General features: G+C 43.8%; 1 protein-coding gene across 2 annotated transcripts in view; it reads left to right on the top strand.

Annotated features, from left to right (window-relative positions):
- RARG (retinoic acid receptor gamma) overlaps positions 1–18,516 on the top strand; it is a 289,456-nt gene that overhangs the window by 76,864 nt on the left and 194,076 nt on the right. Inside the window, exon 1 of one of the 2 annotated variants that reach the window (XM_063952104.1) lies at positions 5,734–5,806. The exons of the other annotated variant lie outside the window; for it this stretch is intronic. The gene's annotated coding sequence lies outside the window, so the exon portion shown is untranslated. Of the gene's footprint in view, positions 1–5,733; positions 5,807–18,516 lie in introns of those variants that run through there. 2 annotated transcript variants of the gene reach the window in all.

Raw genomic sequence — 18,516 nt, 5'->3', positions numbered from 1 at the left:
AACATTCCATACAGCGCGAGATGGTGTAGGGCATCACCTGTTTCTTTAAATTTAGCATCTTATTCGCATGGCAGATACAGCAAACACCACTCAGAATGTACTAGAGGTGCTTGGCTGCGACTTTAACCGCACAGGGATTAATTTTGAATACATACAAAGTCACACATGAAGCGCAAGCTGCAACCACTCCATTGTAGCACTTTGTATACAGATTCATTTGCACACAGATGTACAAATGTCTTACATCAAATTGATCAGCGCAATCTAGCAAAATTATTGTGTTACTTCTAGGGGTTTTATTTTTGCGAATAAGATGCACATTTTAGCGAAATAGACGCTCAGAGCGGCTGAGTCGACCGGGACATGGTGTGTCGAGAGGGTCTGTTGGGCCTGGCTTATGCCACTGTGTATGAGGACACATCTCAACACTATGGGGTCTGTGTACTAAGCTTTGGAGAGAGATAAAGTGGATGGAGATAAAGTATCAGCTAATTAGCAATTCACAGGCATATCGCTGGTTCACACCCGCCAACGCGCCAACGCCCGATATATTGGCCAGTGTGTACCCAGCTTTAGGAGCTGGTTGGTTGGTACTTTATCTCTACATGGCTTAGTGCATAGACCCTGCTGCCATATGCACCCAAACAGCATACTTGACTGTTTCAATTGTCTCCTTTCTGAGATAAGCTCAGACAGGAAACACAGGTGGCAGCTGGAAGGAGTGGGGCTAGGCTATTTGCATCATTAGGCCAAAATAACGTGATTATTATAAAATCACTTCCTATTGTCCCCTCCCCACGGACCCGCAATTTACTTTATTATTCACTAGGGAGTGGCAGGATGCGGGAGAAACGCCTACTCTTCTGGGACCCCATGTTACTCCCTGAAAATAAAAATAAAAATTTCTGGTCCAATTACCTTAGGGAATTCAGCCATGTGCAGAACAGGCATGGACTACAACACATGGTAACAGAGGAATCTATCCAGCGTACTCTATGAGCTCTGGTGCTTGGTTCCCTTAAGGGAGGAAATCCACGCTGGTTTATTGAATTATTTATTTAAACCTAATTATACATCATCACAGATCTTTCCTGATATACTGTCAGATATATCTCCTGACAGCATGAGAAAGACAGTTTTATGCTTAAATTGACCTTGGGCCTGACTCACGCAAAAGCGCACGCAGCAGAGTCTATTGGCGGTTGCCCATCTGCACTTTTATGCTAATGGCCTTCCCTTGTGTATATTCATGAGGCAAAAAGAGCAAGGATTAAGACGCCTACTTTTAGTGCCTGCACACGCTGAAATACCGAATTTTGCATCGTAATACACCGTCATCGGTTACATCCTCGAAAATTGCTCCATCCCTATGGAAGGTGCATTGTCTCTGTCTGCCCAGGGCTTCCTATGCCTGCAGCTGTGAGTCCGTGAACCAAACCCCTTGCATTGACACGTCCGATACACTCCCAAAATACACCCATTGAACAGGTCATTTTTGTGTGCACTCCCAGTCACCGCCCAGGAACGTCCATCACTCTCCCCTCACACTTCTGATACAGTCTGTCCTATTTGTAACTACACTCAAGGTAACGCAAAGGCCGTAGATTTCACGCAGACGCACTTGCAAATAATCACTCCATTATATGAACACCGGCATTGTGCGCAGATCGTGCGCAACTCTGAATCAGGCCTATCGTGTCTTAATCAGAATGAGCCCCAAAATATGTTTTCCCCTGCAACTCATGGTATCAGCATGGCGTTGGGATGCGGAGGTGGCCATACCTAGGTGTTCATTAGGCTACTCGGGCCAATCACATTGGGAGAAATCATTAAAATTATGTATTAAAAACATGCTGCCTAAAGGATCATTGTAACTTATATTAAGTTGGGTCTATTTAACGCTCCACTTCATTAAATATTTAGTAAAACATATTTACTATAATACACAAAGACCCATGTTTTATTACGTTTTTGTATTTATAAATAATGAAACACCTATTTAGTTGAGGTGACGTAGAGCTCATGTGATCCTGCCAGGAATTGCGTCAATGAGAGCAAGTACTGAAATGCTCAGTACTGCACCCTGCTGGTTGGTGCACACTGGAACATCAGTGAAAGCATTCTCAGATCACTGGCCGTGTGGTTATCTCTGTGTTTTCTAGTTACCTGGCATTAGTATTAATAATGCTTCTGGTTTGACCTGAACTTGTCCATTAGTTATCCTAATACCTCTCTGTACTTGCTAGACAATGACTGTCCTACCTGTCCTGATCTCAGTTGTGTTTATTGTACTTGGACTGGCCTATCTGCCCTCAACCTAAACTATTCTTGCAGAGGCTTAGATCATTTTAAGCATGCCTGAATGTTTACTCTTCACTTGATTTTCTGGTTACCAGGAATTTACCTTCATATTAATTCTCGATTCTACTTTAGCTTGGTTCCTGTTTACCACTTTCTGAAGCTGGATTATCCAAACGCCTGCTTGTGACCTCAGCAAGTTTACTGGACTGGGATTATTTGCTTCCTGCCCCTAATGAATGAATGTGTCTTGTCTTCTCCTGAGTACTCTTAGCCAGCACTCCTGCTAATCTCTATATTATGAATGTGCCTGGGAACTGGTTTCTGGATATTAATAACACTGTGCTTTAGTGTTCACATTGGGATCCGGTCTGGATCCCGGCAGTCGGAATCCTGATGCTGAAATCCCAGCACTGCTCGGAATACAGACAACGGTATCCTGTCATTGATCGAAATTGCCGGGAGTCCACACTGGTAAGGCGCAGTGTGTGTGTGGGGGAGGGGGGTGTTAGGGTTAGGCTGCAGGGCAGAAGGGTAAGGTACCCCAGGGGATGGTCAGGGTTAGGCTGCGGGGGGAGAGATGATTAGGTTTAGGCTGCGGGGAGGGGGTTTAGGGTTAGGTGCCTCTGGGAAGGGATAGGCTGCGGAGAGGGGGGGGGGATTAGGATCAAACTGCGGGTAAGGTGGGTTAGTGTTAAGGAGGTTAGATATTAGGGATAGGAGACTTACTAACTGGGTGTCGGCATCCTGAGCGTCGGGATGCCATCCCAACCTTCTGAATGAAGCACCTCAGCCTTGTTTTATTAATTATTAGAAGCACCACTGGTGATTCTATAACAATCTAAGCAACTGTAAAGACCATGTTGCTCTGTGATATAGGGTCAGTGGACCTTTATAAAAGATATGGGCCTATAGTGATAGCCTGATAAAATGTTCTGATTACTTTCTGATCTTGTAGTTTGGCCTATTCACTTGATCTGTTTCCTATATGGATAGAATATGTTGTACAGTGAATCAATTAGATGAGTAATAATCATTGTGAATCACGTCATTGAACCTTAGGACTGCACACTGCATGTAACTAGCCTACTCTGACAGCCTGGGAGAGCTTCCTGAAATGTGTGAGTCTCCCAGAAATTCCAAGAGAGAGATCGAGTAAGACCAATGGAATACATACTTCTTGTCGACAAGCAGTATGTGGACCCCGGATCGTCATCATGTATACAATTGTACTGCTGAAATGCTTAAAGTAGCTTAAAATTCTGGGGTCAACCTAGGTATTGTCAACAGTATAAATGTCAACAAGACTGATACACACCTGACCAATGGTCAATCAATTTTAATCTCAGCAAAGGTGATTTGTTTCAGCTCACAAGTGTGTTACAAGTTTCAGGCCAATTTCCTGTTCTATGGAAACACCCACATAAATCAGACTCCATTTAGTTTTTAGTGGGATTACCAGTGCTTCAGAAAACATTCATGGTGGAAGCGTCACTTCAAAGTCCACCCTACTCCACTTTAGGATCTTTTACTTCATTTGTAGAAAATGTTATACTTTTATCCTTCAGTTCCGTCTTAATTTAGGTGATTGGGTATTGGGACCATATTAATAACATGTAATTTTTGGGCGTTTGACGGTTTTCATTACATTAGTTAAAGTGTGCCTAGAAAGGTGCTATATATATATATACGTTATAAAATGAACTCCATTATAAATATATATATGAGAACTGATTCCTAGGATATCAGAAATGCTAACCACTAATTCGTCTCAATTAACTAATCCCTTCCAGAAAAAACTAAATCTTGTTTTTCCAATACAGTACAAAGGCAAGCTGACTTGTGCTTAATCCACAGACCCCACCATCTTGGCCTTTAAAATTTGAGAAAAACTATGGCGGTTGTGCAATAGTCGGTAGTGGCACATGACGTTACGGAAAGCATTTGCAATGTGGTTTTACACCATTGTGGTCCGTAAACGAACCGTAATAATGTCATTTGTGGGTGGAGCTTGTTTAGTGGGCGAGGGAAAAAAATGTTGGTTAGAATTTGCTTTTTGTCTGTGGCAAAATATCTGTAAAAGGCCATTTTTAAGGAAAAGCTACACTGCAGGAGGCATTAGCATTTAGCAATCTGCTGTACCGTTGCATTTCTCATAAAGTGGTCCATTTCCAGTGTTCATTGTTTAGAAGGAACATTACTCTTCCTACAAGGGCAGTTTTTAAGAGGGTTTTAAGATTTTTTTTTTTTTTTTTTATAAATAGTCAGTAATGAGTACAGAACACAACAGTAAAGTCTGGATAAGTTGAGCAGAAACTCATGAAGTCACATAAAACGGAGAAGTGAACACAAGGAGCCCAGGGAAGTGGTTTATAGAAGGAAAGCACAAGACAGAATAGCTATAGATTGAACACGAGAGAGAGGGAGAATAAGGAGGGATGTGGAAAAAAAGAAAGAGCCAACGAAGGAAATAGCAGGGAGGGGGTGCGGGTGACAGACAGGGTAGGGGGGAGCGTAAGGACGGCACAGGGACAGAGTGAGCCTGTTGTGAGTTAGGAGTGTGGTTTTGAGTTCCATGTGGAATATTTGAGCTCAGTTTCTGCCCTCGGGGTGGTACAGCCAAGGCTGCAGCTCGATGGAAGCCAAGCCTGCCCCAGCGCTGGCAGTGAGAACATAAGCGCTATTTATCTCACAGCCCAAAAAGACTCCTGATTTAAATCATATGTTGCATGCGGCACACATTTCCACCGTGTCTGGACACGGCTCAAAAGAGGGAAAAAAACACACACAGAAAGCAGATCCACACCCTGTTCTATCATTCAGCTGCCGCCACTGTTGGGACTTAACCCTTCACAATATGTCTATGAATGATGGGTTAATATAGTAGTTTCTGCACACAGTCAGTCCCAATGTTTCTACAAGTTATGGTTTAAATTCTTGGTAATTAGATTACATGGTGTAACAAACACTCTCAAATTCACTTTGCTTAAGAGTGTACAGAGTGTCCTAGTTTTACATTACATTGCAGCAAACTGGAGGGAAGTAACTTGCTGATGTTCTGGGTAGCTCACCAGTCAGGATGAGGTTAATGGGTGGGGTTCAGAAGAAGTTTCATAAAGTAATATTTAGCATTTTCATCATTAAAGCGCCATTTACCTGCATTTTAAGTTGTGTATTTATAGTGCAGATGCATGCAGTGGTCATTTACTACATATGAGTACGTAGTGGTGGTATCTAGCAAAACTTTTTTTGCAGAGTAACAGATCATTTCGTGGGCGGGTGAAACTTCAGCAATAGCAAGTTTGGGTTTTACTTCACCATCCTGTCCGAAATACAGAACCTGAGTGCAGAATGAGGTGAATAGTCTGCGGAACAGTTGCAGCAATGATTTTCCGTTTATACAAGTGCGCCTAGAATTCTGGTGGTGCATACGTTTGTGTACCAAGAAGGCATTTGTGAATGAGCAGAAGTTGTGGGGAGGAGATAGGCGGAGTGAGGACTCTACTTGGTAAGTGCCTAGGTTTGCGCATTGTTGCAGATCAAGGAGTAGATTTACTAAAGCTTCTAAAAAAAAAATGGAAGTGTTTCTCATACCAATCAGTCAGATTCTAGCCATAAATTTGTACTTTCTAAAAAAATGATACGCATCGTTACTTGCAGGTGACTGGATCTTACTGGCAATGGGGCTTTTGCTTATAGGCTTAATTCATGTTTGCACGCAATGGCGGATTGTCTTGCAACGGAGCGATTATCGGCAGACTGCGCATGTGCTGCGATCGCAGTGAATTTCATAGAGAGGTGATTAAGAGGAAGTGACAATTTGGAGGTGTTAACAGGGAATGATTGTGAAAACACAGACATGTCATGGCCATTTACGGGGTGTGTGTCTGCTGATGGCTACAAGCTCATATGTGCAAAAACATGGCGTCTGAGTCGCTACTGCTGTGTCCCGTCTGCGTAGACATTTTCTTTTGTGTGTAGGCTGCAAATGTGCACACAACAGCGAATGAGTTTGCGATGGCTCCGGTGGCTGTCTCTTTTGATTCCTGGGAGGCAGCTTCGCTTGCTAACATCAAAAGCACCCATAGCCTAGAGAATCACAAGTGCAGATGTGTACAAACATGAATTAGGCCAATAGGGTCAGGAGTCAATGCAGTTAGAGGTGATGTACAGCTGGCACATATTTGCCCATTACGGTAGCCACTACATCACTCCTGCACACCGATATGGCTTTTAGACAAAGTTGTCTCACGTTGTGCCATTTTGGAATGCGATTTACGGCATATCGCAGCTAATTGAATTGATCTCTAAGTGTGCCCGGAGGACATCTTGTGGATGTGAAATTACGGGCTTTTCATTGGTGAGCAAACACAGAGAAATCAGATGGGCCTCTTGTATTAGGTAGTTGATTGGTGAAAATGCGCGCTAATATTGATGATGGCTACTTTCACAAGAGGTAGAATATGGGAGGTGTGGCTCCATAGATGTCCCCAACTGTGTATACAGCCAAATATCTGCTTTTACAGTATTTCCGGGCACCAGGGGCATATTAAATGAGGAAGAGGCCCGTGTGTAGTTTCCATCTGGGCCCTCTCCTCTCTAACTGCCAGCGCAGTAAACTATGAGCACTTTGGTTACTAGCAGGCCCTAACGCTGTGCCAGAGTCTAGTGTGCATGCACATGTCTCCGGGAAATTTTCCTGGTGATTTCCCTACTGCAAAACATCAGGAAATATCCACCTCTCCATTTTCCTGGTGATTTCTGCAGCGCTGCTGCTGCCAATGCGGTACTATGGAGGGGTAAGTATTGAAGAAATGGGTGTGCGGTGTGGGCCCCCTTGTCCCAGGAGCTCATGTGCACCACTTACCCTGCTCCCATTATCGCTATGCCACTGCCGAGCACACAATGTGGCCACCTTTCACGTAACTCTGAATCAGCCCATACACACACAGTAGCAGGAGAGGGGTGACCGCATCTTCTGCTCTTATCAGACTGGGAATATGTTGCTGAGAGCAGTGATATCATAGTCACACAATTAACCTACCACAAGCGTGGCAGACCAATAGCTTCACAGGTAAAAATCTGCTGCCTTCTCCACTCAGTGTGGGTTGGCCACAGGGAATAAATAACGCTGAGTTAATGACATCAATGACATCACAGTATGTCCCTCATTTAGTATTTTATGGATCCCATAAACTTTGCTGTTCCAGCCAACCTTCTAGTTCGCCTAGTTTGTAGACACTGTATGGCATCGCTTGTTTTCATTGGAGCAAAGTTAAATTGAAAGCGGAATCTGTGTTACATTTAGATGCATCCTCTGATTTCTATTCTAGGACTTCACAGCTCACAGGCATAATATATTGGAAATTTAAGCAGTGTGATATCTGTTCCCAAAAGACACTGAAAGCACATATACCCTATACTCTACGAATGCCAACCACACATGATCATATCTGGTTTAGCCTGAGTCTGGCACATGTCGGCAATTCCGTAAAATAACCAGATCAGCTGGTGACCAGATTCACCAACCTATGTTATCAAAGTAACATTTTGATCCTCTTGATAACATTATTTTTGATCTTGATGGCCACCATACAAAGTGATGTCTTGGTCATTATTTGAAAGTGGTCCAATTCCTAAAGGGAATTGCTCTTTGCATGGTCCATTGCATTACTGTCTTACCAGTGTTAAAGCTACTTACACATGTTACAGAGGAGTAAATACAAATGCAGAGAAGGATTATTCGTGAAGCATTATTATTGATGAAGACTGCAGTCATACCAACAACCCTTATTTACTGTGTTAAAGTCTTTGGGAGCCATTTATGTGGAGACAGGGCAGAGTCCTACTATCGGAAACAGGGACTCTGAGAGGAGTGGTGTACAAAATAAGGATGGCTATCTACCATTGATGGTATGCCACAACGGCCGAAGGGTTTGTCATTGATGTCAGAGGTTTAATGGCTCACCGCCATTGATGGAAGAGAAGCATAGTGATTTTTTTTTTCTTTTACTGATGCAGCGGAAATGCCTCTTAGCAACTCCCCCTGTTGTCCCACTCAGCCCCCCCCTTCTCTTCCCTGATTGGGCCATGTCCCGTGGCAGGTATGCGCCTCAATGGATAAAACTGTCTGAGGTTTTCTGATGATGATTTCATGACAGCAATGTAAAACACTGATGGCACCACGAATGGTGAATCCTTTGGACATCCCTAACACAAAGTACCCAGCCCTTGGTTATTCTGGGGGCCCGGGAGTGCAACGGACAGCCATACCCCGTCAGTATGCAGCTTCTATAGAAGGCACCTGATGCACATCCCCACACATGGCGATGCCCCCTCTCTTTTGTTGTTATAGCTAGTAAAAATTGTAATAAAACATGCTTGTCAAGCAAGTGTATTAGACGTGCATTTTTACTAACACTGAAACATGCTAATGCAGAGCCATTCAATATGTTGCGTACAAATAGTCTTTGAAGCATGAACGTACTTGCAAGGATTAAAAAATAGGTGGAATTATGTATTTTGCAATTTTCTTTGCTCTGTGCATGAACCCTTAACTTGTAACTTTGCACCAGATTTGTACTAACAATACTTTATACAATTTACAACTATTAGAACTTCCTCCAGCTGTCAACTGGAGCTAGACTCTACATAAATAACCACATGTGGCATAGATTTGGAAAGTTTACATTTACTTGATAAGCAACAATTAGAACCCACAGTGAATAGCCCAGATCTGTATGTACTTGTGTTCCAATGCAAGTGAATGTAATAAATACTTTGTATGACTGAACCTTATGGGCCCATTGCTATTTGCGGAGATATTGTTCTTTGTGGTTGTCTGTTCTTCAAGAGTTTGAATCATTTACTAACATTGATTGACACACACTTGCAATTTCAAAGACTCCATCTCATTAATTTACATGTCGTTGTTTGAAATGTGTTAACCCTATTTATTAGTACATAGCTTCAAACATGACCCTGTGGCATGACGTGGAGGGGGCAGGACCCACAATGCATGCCATTGTGCTCAGCCCTGCAATTTAGTCCTTTGGTTTGCCTGATATTCAGTGGAGTACTGTCAATACAGAGTTAGGGGATGCAACTATTCAGGGCAAAGAGACAGTCAATTTTAAAAGAAAATTTTTCAAAAGGAATTGTCTTTTTAATTTAGAACACAAAAAAAAACCATCAAAGCACTTATTTGATTTTATGTATTTGTAATTTCCACCTTACGTGATTGGGATTGTAAGGGTGATGCTTTTCATATACAGGTATCAACAGTAGACAATAGATAATAATGGAATCTGATCTGCTGCGATATTAAAACAGACAGGTAAATAATATATATGTGTCTAGAAGCAATAAGGGCCTGATTTTCACAAATGGACGCAGTGTCGATGTTCCCACAGTTGTATGATATTTTGCTACTGCACATGCACAAAAGGTCCTGGAAACCCTTACTTCTTTCATATGAGATCACTAACACTGGATAAGTGGTTTGTGATCCTTGGACTTTTCAAGGTGGAGACTGAGAGGTGTCTTAAAGTGAGAGCAAAAAGGGACCATTTTGTGGGTGTGCTATGGGTGTGTCCAGGGGCGAATTGGGATGGAAAAGCAGATTGGGAAATTTATGGAAGCAGCCCTAATGGGGATGCAGTCTTATGAGGGGATGGGGTCTGTTTTTGGTCGGGTGGGATCCCTCCTCATAGGGCCTTGTATGCAGTTGCGGCCTTCCTTGTGTCTTTTGCCGCAGTTGTGTCTCAGACCAGGTGTGGATTGGGAACTAAAAGTGTCCCTGTAAAATTTTGTAGAAGTGGCCCGACATGGGCAGCACTAGAGGTATAACATATCGTGTAGCCATGGCAGTATCGCTGGATGGCAGAGATGGTATAACAGAATGAATGGGGATTATGCAGTGTACTGAGTGCGATGGGCTGCCTGTCATGTGGGGGGCAGGGCCACATGACAAGACACAAAACAGGCCCCACAGACACGTTGGTCTATTAGGAATCTTCCTGGTAAGCCCTATGTCCAATCTGCCCCTGGGTGTGCCTGGAAACACAAGCTCAAATCCACTGTTTCAGAGGCCATGTTTAGTTGGACTTAAGGAGAGTAGCTCAAGTAGACCCAAAGCTACCGCAAATGTGGATGCTACGACTGATGCTTTGTCGATGTTGGAGTGTTTGCAATCTCCATTACAATTGCACAGACCATGGAGCCTGAAAGTGGGTGTCTCAGCTCTCATACACTCAATCACACAATGGAGCTTAAAGGGAAATGCTGAGCTCAGCACTCGCATATTTCCGCTATTGAGAAATTGGCTGCAATCAAGGCTGCTTTACCAACCATCTCTGAATTAGGCCCTAAGGCTTAGGCTGAGTTTGATGGTATTTGTGCATATATCACAAGCCCTGAAAACAGGCATATTTTGCAGGTTTGAAGCGCTGGCTGTATTACAAAAGCAGCATATGCACATGCTTTACTCTTGGAGAGAACAGTAGTATATGCACATGCTTTACTCTTGGAGAGAACAGTAGTATATTATTATTATTATTATTATCCTTTATTTATATGGCGCCACAAGGGTTCCGCAGCGCCCAATTACAGAATACATAAACAAATAATCAAACAGGAAAACAGCAACTTACAGTTGATGACAGTATAGGACAAGTACAGGGTAAATAAACAGTTACATCAGCAGATGACACTGGAATAAGTATCAGGTGGCAGAAGACTGCTGGATGTGGTGCAGTTGAAGATGATTAAAGTAAGAAAGGATAAGCACATGAGGGAAGAGGGCCCTGCTCGTGAGAGCTTACATTCTAAAGGGGAGGGGTAGATAGACAGGGGTGACACAGATGGAGTACATAGAGAGCGTAGAACAGAGGGTTAGGATGAGATTTGGCTGGGTTTGGTGAAGAAGTGGGTCTTGAGAGATCGTTTGAAGTTTTGTAGAGAGGTGGAGAGTCTGAGGGGGAGAGGTAGGGAATTCCAAAGAAGTGGTGTAGCACGTGAAAAATCTTGGAGGTAGGAGTGGGTGGAAGTAATCTGTAAGCAGGAGAGTCGACGTGCATTAGCAGAGCGAAGAGGACGGGTGGGAGTGTAAAGGGAGATAAGGTCAGAGATGTAGATGGGAGAGGAGTGGGTGAGGGCTTTGTAAGCGAATGTGAGAAGCTTGAAATGGATTCTGAAAGGGAAGGGGAGCCAGTGAAGGTCTAGTAAGAGAGGAGAGGTGGACGTAGTGCGTTTGGTGAGGAAGATGAGCCCGGCAGCAGCATTGAGGATAGATTGGAGTGGAGAGAGGTATTTGTCAGGAATGCCAGTCAGGAGCAGATTACAGTAGTCCAGTCTGGAGATGACCAGTGAGTGGATAAGAGTCTTAGTAGCATCCTGGGTCAGAAAGGGTCTGATCCTGGAAATATTTTTTAGATGAAAATGGCAAGTTTGTGAGAGGTGCTGAATGTGTGGTTTGAAGGAGAGGGAGGAGTCAAGGATTACTCCAAGACAGCGCACTTGGGGGCTAGAGGAGATAGTAGTGCCATCAATAGATAATGAGATTGTAGGAGGTGAGGTTATGCTGGAGGGAGGAAAGATGATCAGCTCTGTCTTAGACATGTTAAGTTTAAGAAAGCGCTGGGACATCCAGGAAGAGGTAGCAGAGAGACAGTTGGAGATACGAGTGAGGAGAGCAGGGGAGAGGTCTGGAGAGGAAAGATATATTTGGGTGTCATCAGCAAAGAGATGATATTGGAAACCAAAAGAACTAATGAGCTTACCTAGTGAGGACGTATAGAGAGAGAAGAGAAGAGGACCAAGGACAGAACCTTGGGGTACCCCTACAGTTAGTGGAAGTGAGGGGGAGGTGGAGTCATGAGAGGAGACAGAGAAAGAACGGTCAGAAAGGTAGGAGGACAGCCAAGAGAGGGCAGTGTCACGCAGACCAATGGAGTGAAGAATTTGCAGTAGGAGAGGATGGTCCACAGTGTCAAAAGCAGCAGAGAGATCAAGTAGAATAAGTAGAGTAGTGTCCCTTAGATTTAGCAGCATGGAGGTCATTGCATACTTTTGTAAAGGCAGTTTCAGTGGAGTGGAGAGGACGGAAGCCAGACTGGAATGGGTCAAGCAGTGAGTGTGAGGAAAGAAAGGAAGTAAGGCGGTTGTAGACAATACGCTCAAGGCGTTTGGAGGCAAAAGGGAGGAGAGAGATGGGTCGGTAGTTGGAGAGAGTGTTTGGATCAAGGGCAGGTTTTTTAAGAATAGGAGAGATGAGTGCATGCTTGAAGGCAGAGGGGACAGTGCCTGATGAGAGGGACAGATTGAGAAGGTGGGAAAGATGGGAACAAGCAGAAGGAGAGAGGTAGCGGAGGAGGCGGGAGGGGATAGGGTCAAGTGGGGAGGTGGTGAGGGGACAGGAACGAATGAGGGCCATGACTTCCTCTCCAGATGCATGGGAGAAAGATGTCAGAGTAGGTGCGAGGGATGGGGAGGGTTGGTAAGGGATGGGAGAAAGCTGGTTACTGATGGTCTGGTGTGATGTGATGTCCTGACGTATGGAGTCAATTTTGGATGTGAAGTAAGTGGCAAAGTCAAGAGCAGAGAGTGAGGAAGGGAGACGAGGTGGAGGTGGGCAGAGGAGTGAGTTGAGAGTGGCAAAGAGGCGCCGGGGGTTGGAAAACTGGGAGAAGATGAGGTTCTTGAAGTATGACTGTTTAGCAAGAGAAAGGGCAGCACTGAAGGATGAGAGCATAAGTTTGAAATGGAGGAAGTCTGCCTTAGAGCGTGATTTCCTCCAGTGTCGCTCAGCAGTACGTGAGCATTTTTGCAGATATCTGGTGCATTTGGTGTGCCAGGGTTGAGGTGTTAATTTGCAAGGGCGAATAGTGGTTGGTGGAGCAACAGAGTCAAGAGCAGAAGTAAGGGATGCATTGTATGTGGAAGTGGCTTGTTCAGGGCATGAGAGAGAGAGAATAGGAGAGAGAAGTGAATCAAACAGGGAGGAAAGGAATGTGGTGTCAATAGCTTCAATGTTACGCTTAGTGATGGTAGGAGGTAGAGATGGGGAAGTCGAGAGAGAAGGGTTAAAGGAGAGCAGGTGGTGGTCAGAGAGGGGAAATGGGGAGTTGGAAAAATCAGAAATATCACAGCGGTGAGTGAAGACCAGATCCAGTGAGCTCCCATTCACATGGGAGGGTGAGGAGGTCCACTGGGAGAGACCAAGTGAAGAGGTGAGGTTAAGGAGTTTAGAGGCAGGGGATTGTGTGGGGATGTCAATAGGGATGTTGAAATCGCCTAGGATAATGTAGGGAATGTCAGAAGAGAGGAAGTGAGGAAGCCAGGAAGCAAAATTGTCGATGAATTTGGAAGCAGTGCCAGGGGGGCGGTAAATGACAGCTGCTCTAAGATGGACTGGTTGGAAGAGGCGTATGGCATGGACCTCAAATGTAGAGAATGTAAGGGATGGTTCTGGTGGTATGAGTTGGTAGGAGTAACTAGAAGGTAAAAGGACCCCAACACCACCCCCATGGTGACCCCCAGGTCGGGGGGGGTGTGTGTGAATGTGAGGCGCCCAGCAGATAGAGCAGCAGGAGAAGTAGTGTCAGAGGGCGTAATCCAAGTTTCAGTAATGGCTAGTAGGTGTAGGGAGTTGGAAATGAAAAGGTCATGAGTGGGGACCAGTTTGTTACAAACAGATCTGGCATTCCAGAGGGCACAGGATAGGGGGTATGAGTTTGTGGGAGAGATGTGAATGAGATTATCAGGGTTGCTGTAGCGATGAGGTGAGATTAACTTTGAGGGCAGTGATGATGAAAGAGTAGTGATGGTGCGGGTGCCTGAGCTGGGAGGGGAAACTGCAGGAGGTGGGCAGGGAGGGAGGTTAGTGTGATGTGGATGGGGGTATGGGGAGGTGACAGGGAATGGAGAAAGGGAGAAAGGGAGCAGGGCTGAGTTGTTGGGTAGCAGGACCATGGGGCAGAGGTAAATGAAAGTGGGGTAACAGGAAAGGAGGGGGAAGGAAACAGAGGGATGGAGGGGAGACAGAGGAGGAGGTGTAGGAGACTAGGGTGGCAGGATAAAGATACATTATTAGGTAGACACTGAATGATGTGGGGAGTATAAGAAAGCCTTGACATAGTGTTAAGTAGGTAAATAGGTTGAGGGAAAGTGGAAGTAGGAGAGGAGACTGTAAGGGAATCAGGGCAGAAGAATTGCAGAAATGCAGGTGAGAAAAGCAGTGTAGGCTCAATGGGTGTAGATTTAGTATGAAATGAGTCAAAAGCGTAGATAAAGTGGGTGCAGAAATGTATTTGGGCTGTAAGAAATGAAAGGATTGTGAGAGGGTTAAGAAGCAATGGTAATTCTGTTAGATTTTTTAAGTGTTTGTAGATGAGAAGATGAACTCACAATTGTCCCAAAGAAGATCTTTGTGATCCTGATTATGGATGGAAACCAGATCTTACATATGTTCTTTTCTGCAAATGGGTTGCATAGTGTTCACAGAGTGAAAGTTGGAGGGTGATAAATTTGCATATGCAGTTGATATTGATAAGTAGTTCATCTGTTGTTGTTTGATGTTTTTTTTTCAGTTTTTTGTCCAGGCTAAGTCCAGGCTTTTATATTAAAATTATATATCTGCTATTATATATCTGCTCCCTTTGAGCCTCCTCCCTTAGAGTCCTACACCCTGGATCAATCAGCCAGGCTTAATCAGCCAAGTATACTCTAATATGAACTAACATTAACATGTGTAAGGTATAGGTTCACTGATTAAAACCCCACCCATTGCCCAACACCCACTGGTGGGCAATAAAGCTAAAACAAACAAATAATGATATGGGAGGAGGACATCCCAAATTCCCCAAATATCTAACAATTAAACAGGCTAAATTCTGCACAAAACAATAACTCCAGATTACCTAAGCAAACAGACACTGTAGAGTATAGTATCCTAGATCACTGTGCAACTGCTGAGAGTTGTAGTAATTATTTTGATTACCTAAGCAAAACAGACACTGTAGAGTATAGTATCCTAGATCACTGTGCAACTGCTGAGAGTTGTAGTAATTATTTTGATTACCTAAGCAAACAGATACTGTAGAGTATAGTATCCTAGATCACTGTGCAACTGCTGAGAGTTGTAATAATTATTTTGATTACCTAAGCAAACAGACACTAGAGTATAGTATCCTAGATCACTGTGCAACTGCTGAGAGTTGTAGTAATTATTTTGATTACCTGTAGGTGAGAGAATAAGATGTTAGGAGGAGATCGCAGTCCTTTGCCTACTGTATTTAGTCCAGGCTTTTATATTAAAATTATATATCATGCGCCTGCTTTACTCTTGGAGAGAACAGTAGTATATGCGCATGCTTTACTCTTGGAGAGAACAGTAGTATATGCGCCTGCTTTACTCTTGGACAGAACAGTCGTATATGTGCCTGCTTTATTCTTGGAGAGAACAGTAGCATATGCACCTGATTTACTCTTGGAGAGAACAGTAGCATACGTGCCTTCTTTACTCTTGGAGAGAACAGTAGACTATGCGCCTGATTAACTTTTGGAGAGAACATTAGTATATGCATCTGCTTTACTCTTGGAGAGAACAGTAGTATATGCGACTGATTTACTCTTGGGGAGAACAGTAGCGTATGCGCATGCTTTACTCTTGGAGAGAACAGTAGTATATGTGCCTGCTTTACTCTTGAAGAGAACAGTAGTATATGTGCCTGCTTTACTCTTGGAGAGAACAGTAGTATATGTGCCTGCTTTACTCTTGGAGAGAATAGTAGTATATGAGCCTGCTTTACTCTTGGAGAGAAGTAGTATATGCACCGTCTTTTCTCCTGGGGAGAACAGTAGTATATGCGCCTGCTTTACTCTTGGAGAGAAGTAGTATATACAAAGTCTTTACTCTTGGAGAGAACAGTAGTATACGTGCCTGCTTTACTCTTGGAGAGAACAGTAGTATATGCACCTGCTTTACTCTTGGAGAGGACAGTAGTATATGTGCCTGCTTTACTCTTGGAGAGAACAGTAGTATATGAGCCTGCTTTACTTTTGGAGAGAACAGTAGTATATGTGCCTGCTTTATTCTTGGAGAAAAGTAGTATATACACTGTCTTTTCTCCTGGGGAGAACAGTAGTATATGCGCCTGCTTTACTCTTGGAGAGAACAGTAGTATATGTGCCTGCTTTACTCTTGGAGAGAACAGTAGTATATGTGCCTGCTTTACTCTTGGAGAGAACAGTAGTATATGCACCTGCTTTACTCTTGGAGAGGACAGTAGTATATGTGCCTGCTTTACTCTTGGAGAGAACAGTAGTATATGAGCCTGCTTTACTTTTGGAGAGAACAGTAGTATATGTGCCTGCTTTATTCTTGGAGAAAAGTAGTATATACACTGTCTTTTCTCCTGGGGAGAACAGTAGTATATGCGCCTGCTTTACTCTTGGAGAGAAGTAGTATACAAAGTCTTTACTCTTGGAGAGAACAGTAGTATATGTGCCTGCTTTACTCTTGGAGAGAACAGTAGTATATGCACCTGCTTTACTCTTGGAGAGAACAGTAGTATATGTGCCTGCTTTACTCTTGGAGAGAATAGTAGTATATGAGCCTGCTTTACTCTTGGAGAGAAGTAGTATATGCACCGTCTTTTCTCCTGGGGAGAACAGTAGTATATGCGCCTGCTTTACTCTTGGAGAGAAGTAGTATATACAAAGTCTTTACTCTTGGAGAGAACAGTAGTATACGTGCCTGCTTTACTCTTGGAGAGAACAGTAGTATATGCACCTGCTTTACTCTTGGAGAGGACAATAGTATATGTGCCTGCTTTACTCTTGGAGAGAACAGTAGTATATGAGCCTGCTTTACTTTTGGAGAGAACAGTAGTATATGTGCCTGCTTTATTCTTGGAGAAAAGTAGTATATACACTGTCTTTTCTCCTGGGGAGAACAGTAGTATATGCGCCTGCTTTACTCTTGGAGAGAAGTAGTATACAAAGTCTTTACTCTTGGAGAGAACAGTAGTATATGTGCCTGCTTTACTCTTGGAGAGAACAGTAGTATATGAGCCTGCTTTACTCTTGGAGAGAAGTAGAATATGCACCGTCTTTTCTCCTGGGGAGAACAGTAGTATATGCGCCTGCTTTACTCTTGGAGAGAAGTAGTATATACAAAGTCTTTACTCTTGGAGAGAACAGTAGTATACGTGCCTGCTTTACTCTTGGAGAGAACAGTAGTATATGCACCTGCTTTACTCTTGTAGAGGACAGTAGTATATGTGCCTGCTTTACTCTTGGAGAGAACAGTAGTATATGAGCCTGCTTTACTTTTGGAGAGAACAGTAGTATATGTGCCTGCTTTATTCTTGGAGAAAAGTAGTATATACACTGTCTTTTCTCCTGGGGAGAACAGTAGTATATGCGCCTGCTTTACTCTTGGAGAGAAGTAGTATACAAAGTCTTTACTCTTGGAGAGAACAGTAGTATATGTGCCTGCTTTACTCTTGGAGAGAACAGTAGTATATGCACCTGCTTTACTCTTGGAGAGAACAGTAGTATATGTGCCTGCTTTACTCTTGGGGAGAACAGTAGTATATGTGCCTGCTTTACTCTTGTTGAGAACAGTAGTATATGTGCCTGCTTTACTCTTGGAGAGAACAGTAGTATATGTGCCTGCTTTACTCTTGGAGAGAACAGTAGTATATGTGCCTGCTTTACTCTTGGAGAGAACAGTAGTATATGAGCCTGCTTCACTCTTGGAGAGAACAGTAGAATATGTGCCTGCTTTACTCTTGAAGAGAACAGTAGTAGTATATGTGTCTAGTTTACTTCAGGGGTGTGGCTTTCACATTGGTAGTAGCAAATGCTAAAATACAGTTTGTAATACATACACAATACAGTACATGGCTGGACGAGATGTAGTTAATATCCTGGCGGTCGGGATGCTGATGCCGGGATCCCGACCGCCGAGAATGCCAACAGCTGCGCCAGGGCTAATGCCACTCGTGGGTGTCCACAACACCCATAGAGTGGGAATAGAACCTGTGACGAGCCATCGAGCCCACAGCGTGGTGATCGCAGCGAGCCCGCAAGGTGCTTTCTAGCACTCACCCCGCTGCCAGCATTCTGGCGGCTGAGATCCTGGCATCTGTATTCTGATAGAGAGCGAAACCTGCTGCCATAAAAACACAAATTTGCCATTCTCACCTTCAAGGA

Source organism: Pseudophryne corroboree, chromosome 2, assembly GCF_028390025.1.
Source record: "Pseudophryne corroboree isolate aPseCor3 chromosome 2, aPseCor3.hap2, whole genome shotgun sequence".
NCBI classification, from domain to species: domain Eukaryota; kingdom Metazoa; phylum Chordata; class Amphibia; order Anura; family Myobatrachidae; genus Pseudophryne; species Pseudophryne corroboree.
Note: the sequence above shows the minus strand (reverse complement) of the source record. Positions and strands in the feature narration are given on the sequence as shown.